The sequence below is a fragment of the Manacus candei genome, unplaced genomic scaffold, assembly GCF_025592945.1.
Source record: "Manacus candei isolate 608988 ecotype Guabito, Panama unplaced genomic scaffold, ASM2559294v1 h1tg000081l, whole genome shotgun sequence".
Classification (NCBI taxonomy): domain Eukaryota; kingdom Metazoa; phylum Chordata; class Aves; order Passeriformes; family Pipridae; genus Manacus; species Manacus candei.
The window spans coordinates 4532428-4541182 of record NW_026138129.1 but is presented as its reverse complement, the minus strand read 5'-3'; positions in this window follow the sequence as shown (position 1 = coordinate 4541182).

Here is an 8755-nt window from a genome sequence, read left to right as displayed (position 1 = left end):
GCAGTTTATTTTTGTATGCAGCTCTCAATGGTGGTTGTGTGTCTCTTTAACCCCGCCTCCTGCTTAAAAGCTTCAGAGTCTGCTTGATACCTCTGAGGAAACAAATAGTCTGACAGGGAAGGGTAAGGGCAGGGCTTGCATCACCCTGACCCGTTCCTGCTTGTTGAGCCAGCTTGACAGCCCAAGTCAGAGGTTACACCTTCCCTAAACAGGTGTAACTCAAATACTCCTCCAAGTGTACTAGGGACTTGGGAGGTAAGAACCAGAGTCCCTGAACAATTTCTTCTGGGCTTTCTTCTTGTAGCTGAGTGCTGATGTCCAACCAAGAGGCAGAGCACTTTCCCACCACACTGTGGGTACCCCTACCCTCGCAGATGCCATACGGCATGCAGCATGGGTATGACTCACACCACAATAACCTGAAAGTCAAGTCGGTGTGGGTCATGCACTCTGCCACTACCCATGGAGTAAAGGGCTGGAGCACTTGTGCAAAGGAGAGATGAGCAGAAGCTCTGCAGTGCAATTTCCCTTTGGGCTCGTGGCAGGTCAGCTCTTCACAGACCAGGAGCAAGGTGGCCTGCAGCAAAAATGAGCTGGCCCAGGACATGTCTGGCATCAGCTGTAACTTCACCCTCCTGCAAAACCACGGGGATTTCTTGCCCAGTCACTGCTGAATTTGCAGCTCTTTGATTTCCCCAATATTTTCTTTAAGCTTTAGCCCTACCAAATGCGAATTAAATGCTTACCTAACTACCCTTGAAAAGGTGTTCAGAGATATTAACATTGTATTTCCCTCTGTGCCTTTCCATTTGACACAGAAAATGCAAAACAGACTACCTTGGTTTAAAGACCTTGAACTAGACTGAAATTGTTAATATTAAGTACCTTACATGGATGGAGGCTAGGGGATTTTAGAAATTTCTTTCCTTATCTAGCACTTTAAGGAAATATGAACCTTGAATATCAATGGTTCCTGGTGGCACTAAAAAGTACATGCAGGCTTTTGTTTATAGCCAAAGAATCTGGGTGCTGCTCTGATAATATATTTGGCAGATGGGAAGCACACAGCTGGATAAGCATTCAACAGCTAAACTGTGCAGCCTGTTCTTAGAGAGTTCCTTGCTCTTGGCAAAGAAAAAAGAAGGTGCATCTTTATGGCACTGAAACTGGGTCTTTTCTTATTGACAAGAATAAACGTTTTTCCTACCTGTAGCTACAAAAAATGACCCTTTCACATTAAGCTAATGATGGATGTCTATGAGGTATGCCAGTAGCAGTTCTATTATTGATGTAGTTATGCTGGTAAAAAGTGCACACTTTATTATAGTTTTACATTGCAATGGGAAGAGATTCAATTATGCTCATAAGCACTGCTGGAGTTGGATTCATAGCTCCGCCAGTTTTCCTCACTATAAATACACCAAGAAAACCCTTTTCCAACTAGTCAGGTTGTATAGAAATGAAGATCACTTTCAGGGAGAATGCTTTGGAACAAAGTACTATGTAATCCAAGCACATGGAAGCTGAAAAAATCCAGCAATATATAGAGGTGAGAAGCATGATTCATAAAAGTATCATAACAAATTACATAATCACATAATCACAGAATCACAGAATACATTGAGTTGGAAGGGACTCATCAAGATCATAGAGTCCAACTCTTAGCCCTGCACAGGACCTTCCCCAAGAAGCACACCATGTGCCTGAGAGTATTGTCCAAATGCTTCTTGAACTCTGTCCGGTTTGGTGCTGTGACCACCTCCCTGGGGAGCCTATTACAGTACCCAACCACCCACCGGGTGGAGAACCTTTCTTAATATCCAACCTAAACCTCCCCTGACTCAGCTTCGCACCATTTCCTTGAGTCCTGCCACTAGTCACCAAAGTGAAGAGATCAGCACTTGCCCACCCACTTCCCCTTGTGAGGATGTTGAAGGCCACAATGAGGTCTTCCTTCAGTCTCCTCTCCAGGATGAACAGACCAAGTGACCTCAGCCACTCCTTATACGGTTTCCCCTCAGGGCCCTCCGCCGTCTTTGTAGCCCTTCTTTGGACACTCTCTAATAGCTGAATATCTTTATTGTACTGTGGCACCCAAAACTGCACACAGTATTCAAGGTGAGGCTGCACCAGTGCAGAGCAGAGCAGGACAATTCCCTCCCTAGACCAGCTGGCGATTCTTTGCCTGATGCCCCCCAGGACATGGTTGGCCCTCCTGGATGCCAGGGCACAACTTGCCATCAACCAGAACCTCCAGGTCCCTTTCCGTGGCACTGCTTTCCAGCATCTCATTCCCCAGTCTGTACAAAAAGCCAAGGTTGCCCTTTCTGGGATGCAGAATCTGGCACTTTCTCTTGTTGAACTTCATATGGTGGGTGATTGCCCAGTCCTCTAATTTGTTGAGGTATCTCTGCAGGGCCTCCTTGCTTTCAAGGGAGTCAACACCTAAGAATCTAAACATCTATTAGCTATTTTTAAGGCAGACTTCTTACTTTGAAAAAAAAATCAGCTAAAATCAGTGCGATTAGCCATTGCTAAATGAATACTTAATCCAGGTTAGTATAAGGCTCAAGTAACACTAGAAAGGCAGTACCTACAACATCCTATTGTCTCTGCTGTTCCATCATTTCTATATCTGCTGGATATAACTATTATTACTAACAGAACCTACTACTAAATATAACATCTGGATATGCCCTGTCATAGCTGTAATTGTATTTATCTAAACATATTTCTCAAACATTCCTCCATATTATACATTAGAAATACTACATTTCTAAATTAAATTACATAAATTTACAAAAAACCAAAACCAAAGGTTACAATATGTTAAAAAGCGGCTGTTAGAAAACCTAGCAGACTTGCTTTGTAACATCGTGTGGGTAAGATGGTTGATTCTTCATGGTTCTGAGCACAGGCAATGTACCTTTAAACAATCTTTCAGATTATTTTTACATGCCAATAGCCACATTGTTATAATCAGCTTCTAGGGCTCTGATGACCAATATGAGCACAACCCTTTTATACCAAACCTTCATATTTTTGCACAAATATAAGGCTCTGTGAATGTCAAAGCTGGCAATCAGATTTACTTCTGGTTTGTGCTAAAAATTGCAAATAGTATAATGTAAAGAAAACTTATCAGTGCACTTCAGTTACTGAGGTGAAGACCAAATTGCTGACAATCAAATAGGAAAGACATTCCATGGCATATTTAACAGGGTGGTTGTTTGTTACTGCTTTCTCAGGCAGAAACCTTTTAAATTCAAAGAAAGATCATTTGACCTTACAGTTCACAGGAAACTAGACTCTGTGATAATGTGACGCCTACAACTTGTGGCTTTCTAGGAGACTCATACTGCATTCCATCAGAGAGTAATTTTGATAGCTCTGACCTTACCCTCTTTAGCCAAGTGATGAGGCAGGAAAAACATCCCTTTCTGAAGTTTATCTGAGCTAGTTACTTCAGGGAGGGAGATCCATTCACAGTTAAATCCTCTTACTCAACACTCTAGTTGGCAGGCTGTTGTGGATCCAACAAGGAGATTGGAATAGCTGTAATAAACATTGCATGAAATGTAACTCTGAAAAACACTGGTAATATAAATAGATTTTATGTACTTGCCACACTAAACATGCTTACAGGCTATTTCCAAATACAGGCAGTATGATAATTAAAATGTACCTCAGCAGAGGTACAGTGCCATGAATGGGGAATAGCACATAGCCATTCATCAATTGTTTGGGCAAACCTCACCCAGAGAAAACAACTCTTGGAATCACAGGAATTTAAGATTTTCAGAATCTCACTTTGTACAAATGAGTATGGGTGTCACACTCACATTTTGCAGAGCAGTAAAGCTGACCACATCAAAAAATCTGAGAGGCTTGGTTTATTTGACATGTAAAATGCAATGGTGTATAATTTACACAATTTGAATATCAGGATTTTGTATCACTCGAAGTACAGGTAAGTATAGCAGTCCTATTCTTCTATTAATCTTAACTACCCCTTTAGAAATATAACATATATTAGAGTTACCTTCCATAGTTTATAGAATACATATCTTCTCATTCTGTGAGTAGTCATCTATGCCTAATGAAGACCATGAGAGACCACCTCAGCCAGATGGGCTATAGCCCAAATGTCCCACTAAAGAGCCAGTTAGAAGATAAATAATTCCATGATCTCATCTCAGGCAGGTTGCAGCTATGCATCATGTGATAAAGTTTTGCAATTGACCCATACTGAATGCTTCCGACAGGTGAACAAGCACGCTCTAGTCAGCAGCCCTTCTCCAACACTAGTGAACGAATAATGCACGCTCACCCTGTCAAAACCTGGGTGCTCAATGTGCAGATTAGCTCTTTTTTCCTAGCTCAGTAAGCCACAACGTCCACACATGGTTAGAAAGTTGGAGTCTTTCAACTCAGTTTGGTCTATTTTATGTCAGTGTCTCAATGTCTAGGCTAAGACGTAGGGCTAATTGACTGGTATCTCTGCTGAGATTAAGGGTGAAGAAAATTTCTCTCCCGACTTCAGACTATCTACAGATAAACAGCAGAAGTAAGGCTCTAACATGCATAGCGTTCAGCATACAAGAGAGGAGGAAGTGGGCAGTTACAGGTCCTAAGCTTCAACAAGGTCATCCTGTTCTCAGCCAGCATATTATCTCATTCTATTTTCTGTGGACAGAAACAAAAACCAACAAAATTTCGACCCCTTTGTATTCCTGATTATCACCACAGCTGAGAGCAACTCCTGTGGCATTGTATGGCTTCAGAGTGCAATTCAGTGTTAAAATAGCTACTTTTAAAATTCAATGCCCATTGTATCCTCACAGTCATAGTGAAATCCACCCAAAGATGTTGATAGAAACCATCTTTTAAACAAACAGCTCAGTAGAGAATGTCACACAGATCTCAGCTCCCTAATACAAGGGTCATAATCTGTATTCCTCAGTTGGCTATAGCTGGAGAGACTGCTGTGCCAGGGCAGCATATTAGCTCACATCATTCAATAGTTATTTCAAGTGCTGTGTGCCATGTCTCCCAGCATGGATGTGTCCTAAAATAAACATCAGTACCTGAGAAGAAGAGGAAATGCAAATCAATTACAGAAATAATGATAGCGGCCAATAAAATTCAAAGGAGAATAAAAAACTCTGCATTGAAATAACGTCAAACAGCAGGCAATTACCTCTTTACAGTGTTTTATACAGTAGGAACTGTGTAAATAGGATGAAAATAGTTATGTTCACAATGACGTAACAGTTTTTTGAAAGTAGACAGAAGTGAAGTAGACAGAAATGAGAATGTAATAGAACCTGAGATACTGAAGAATGGGTTACAACTGGAGTTGTAGAATGAGATACTATCTTACTATTCTCTAGTTAAGATGGCATTGCAACAAATGGAGAGTATCTTAACTCCTGTTGCTGTTCACCAGAACCAAGCCATCAAGAAGATTATTCCACAAAGCTCACCTTGTGAAGTAGTGGGTGCAAAATTATTCCAGAAGATTCAGAGCAAAAAGAGGAAATGAATCCTATAAACATTTATATGTATGAGTAACTGTTCTCTCAGGGCCGTCCCACTGATTTCAGTATGCCTATTATATAAGTGAACTGATGTGTATATAAATGTTTGCAGGGATTAACATTTAATGAAGATTAAAATTTTCTCATGGTTGCTTATAACCCCATACAGCTGACGCAAACACCAGGAACTGCTTGGGTAGAGGAATATGCCAGCTACACTGCTTTTCTGCAATTACTCCCACTTTATAGAAAGAGCTGTTAGAAGGAGGAGAGATCGACAGGAGCTTTAGAAGATATCCCTACAAAGAGAAGTTTGATATAGATCTCACAGCTGTTTTCTGCTGGGATAATGCAGCTGCTGTAAGGCAGACATAGAAAGAATCTCAGATGCACAACCAGATATTTTAAAAGACACAGTCTGGAACTTTTTTGTGCTTTCTGAGCTGATGGAAATAAACAGCATCACTTTATAAGTTTTAATATAAGCAATTAATCAAACTTGCAAGATGCTGGAAAACATGGAGAGTTGTGTGCAACAATGCACTAAATTACAATGACAGGCACGCGCAGAAAACAGATGGATATGCTCTGGGTCTACAGATATGGTCTCAGAGGATAGGGCCCAATTCTTCAGCTTCAGCCCCAGTTCTGGAGCTTCTGTGAACATGAAATGACTGTACTGAACATAAATGCAGACAAGCATTTGGTCTTGTTTATAAATGTCCCACAGTTGGTCACTGAGTATGCCTATTATGCAGTTGGGCAAAGAACTATAGTATGATTTAGCAGGAGACAAGCAAGCTTTAAGCAAGCTGACTGTGTTTTTGATGGTCATGTTCAAGTAGCACTGAATTCAGTGTGGCTTATTTTCACAGGTCCAAAATCAGTTCCTGGGAAGACATAAACTACTGTAGCCATACTCTTACAACACGTGTTGACACAGAGACATTTTCCATCTCTTTTTATCTAAAGACAATAATTTCTATGTCCATTGCCTTGGTACCTTTGAATATCAGCCAGTGGGTTTAGCTATGCCCAGCTTCACAGACACTAAACCCAAAGACCAAAGACCTGCTTTATACAGTAAAAGCATACTGCTCTAAGCACAGCTGAAATTTATACTTCTCTTATGTAGGTCATGCCATTTTAATAATGGCAGAGGCAGTGTTGCACACAGTTGCTTTTTCGGACAGGAAGTACCTAAAAAAATAATGCCCAGTTGAAGCAGTAAGACAATAATCCCAGGAATGTCTCTGATCTCCCGCTATTCTTACTAACAAATACTCCTTTAATAGTGATGAATTAATGATATCAAGCCCTGTACAATCCGACACACAGTATGTGAGATGACAGTGTTCAGACAGAAATATTCTCCCTCCGTCAAGCTAGCTGGCTCCTATTATAGCCTGGGCGTTAAACCATGCTGCCGAACAAGCCTTGGCAGCGATCATGCGAGCTTCTGAAGTGAATGAATCACAGAGGTAACGGATGATCGAACAGGGGTATATACAGTGTGACTCCTTAATTTCTTTCAGCTTCACACTTCAAATCAATTGCAGCGAACCTCAAATTATATGACACTGGGAATTGAGTTCTGTTTTTTTTTCAACGGCCCCCCAAACTGATCTTCTCTGGGAACAACAAAACCGTAGATGGAAGGATCTGCATATGCCCAGGTAGAAAAACATCTTGGTATTTTATTTTGACTCTGGAGTAGCTAGCTGCAATATCTACATAAGAAAGAAATGGTGTCAGGTTATCTTCTAGATATCAAATGAATGTATTTTTCATGTTTTACTTTTCATCACATCGCAGAACAGCATTTCTAATCTGTGACCAAGAAAAAATGAATAGTCTATCTTCAGCACATTTTACTAGATCTAGAAAACTATACCTAACAGACTGCTTTCCAACATCTAATTAGCTTTGCTTTGACTTTTAAACAGCTTTTAGTGGAATTAAAACAAATAATTTATTGGAAGGAAAAATTAAATGTACTAAGCTGATTTTGCCAAGAATTTGATTTTTTTTGCATGTAGTTCACAGTGAAGAACAATCTAATTACTACATTTCATTAACTGACTGTTAAAAAAAATAACAAGTTGTGTCTTTTTCTGTGCCAACATTCATAAAGTGAAATAAAAGTTTGGTCTTGTGACACATACTGGGAGAAAAATTTCGAATATATTCTTATATCATATTTAATTACCTACATGGACCAAATCTTTCCTTTGCTTCAGTAGTATTTTTTGTATATAGAAAAGAGCTATAGAAATGACAAATGGCAAAAGTACAGCTGTATGTACAGTCCCATCTGATACTTGTCAGGAAATGAGAAGAATGGAATAACAGAATATATGCCCTAGGAATAGAAAGAAATTTCAAGGGTACTTGCAGTAGAAATTTTAAAAAACTATTTGAAAGACATATTTTTGTTACTAGGATGCTATTGTCATATCTTAAATTTCTATTGCAAGTTCTAGGACTGCTGGTCTAATAAAAGGCATGTTGCTAGAATAAAAAGCATGTTGCTAGAATAAAAAGCAATTCCTAAGCAATAGCAGCATCTGCTAAAATATCAACCCACACAGATGCTGAAAAAAAGAAGAAAATTCACCCTAAACTTCAGCAAACAGAAGTTAAACTGAAATAAGCTTGTCTATTTTGACAGTTATCTGTTTCTTGGTTTGTTTTTTTAACCTAGAATTTTGAGGTCATGATTTTGCCACATCAGACAATAAAATCCATTCCTAATAATGTAACTCAATTTTCTGATAGATAAAGACATCATTTATTGTGATGTCTATTTTAATCTTTTCCCTTCTTCTTTTCCAGTAGTGGAACCAGAGCGAACAATTTCATTTATCAATTTCCATGCACCTGTGCAATGCTGTTACGTTTAGGCTCAGTAACCAGTAGTCATGGAGACTTTGAAATAAGATGACATTCCTTAAAAGAAACCAAAAATAATTCAAAGAATTTTTTTGTTGCATATTGATTTTTATAAGACCTCTGTAACTTCTTTACATTTTTTCTCTGCTAAATACTATCTCTCTATAGGCTCTGACAGCCTCATGTCATCGACTGTTTCCTGTACTATCAGCTCCATATATTCCTGCATCTCTTTCAATTTCTTCCCAAGTTTTCTGTAGACCATTCATAAATCTCTCCTCTTACAGTTTTCTCCTACTTTGCTTACTATGGTCTATTGCAGA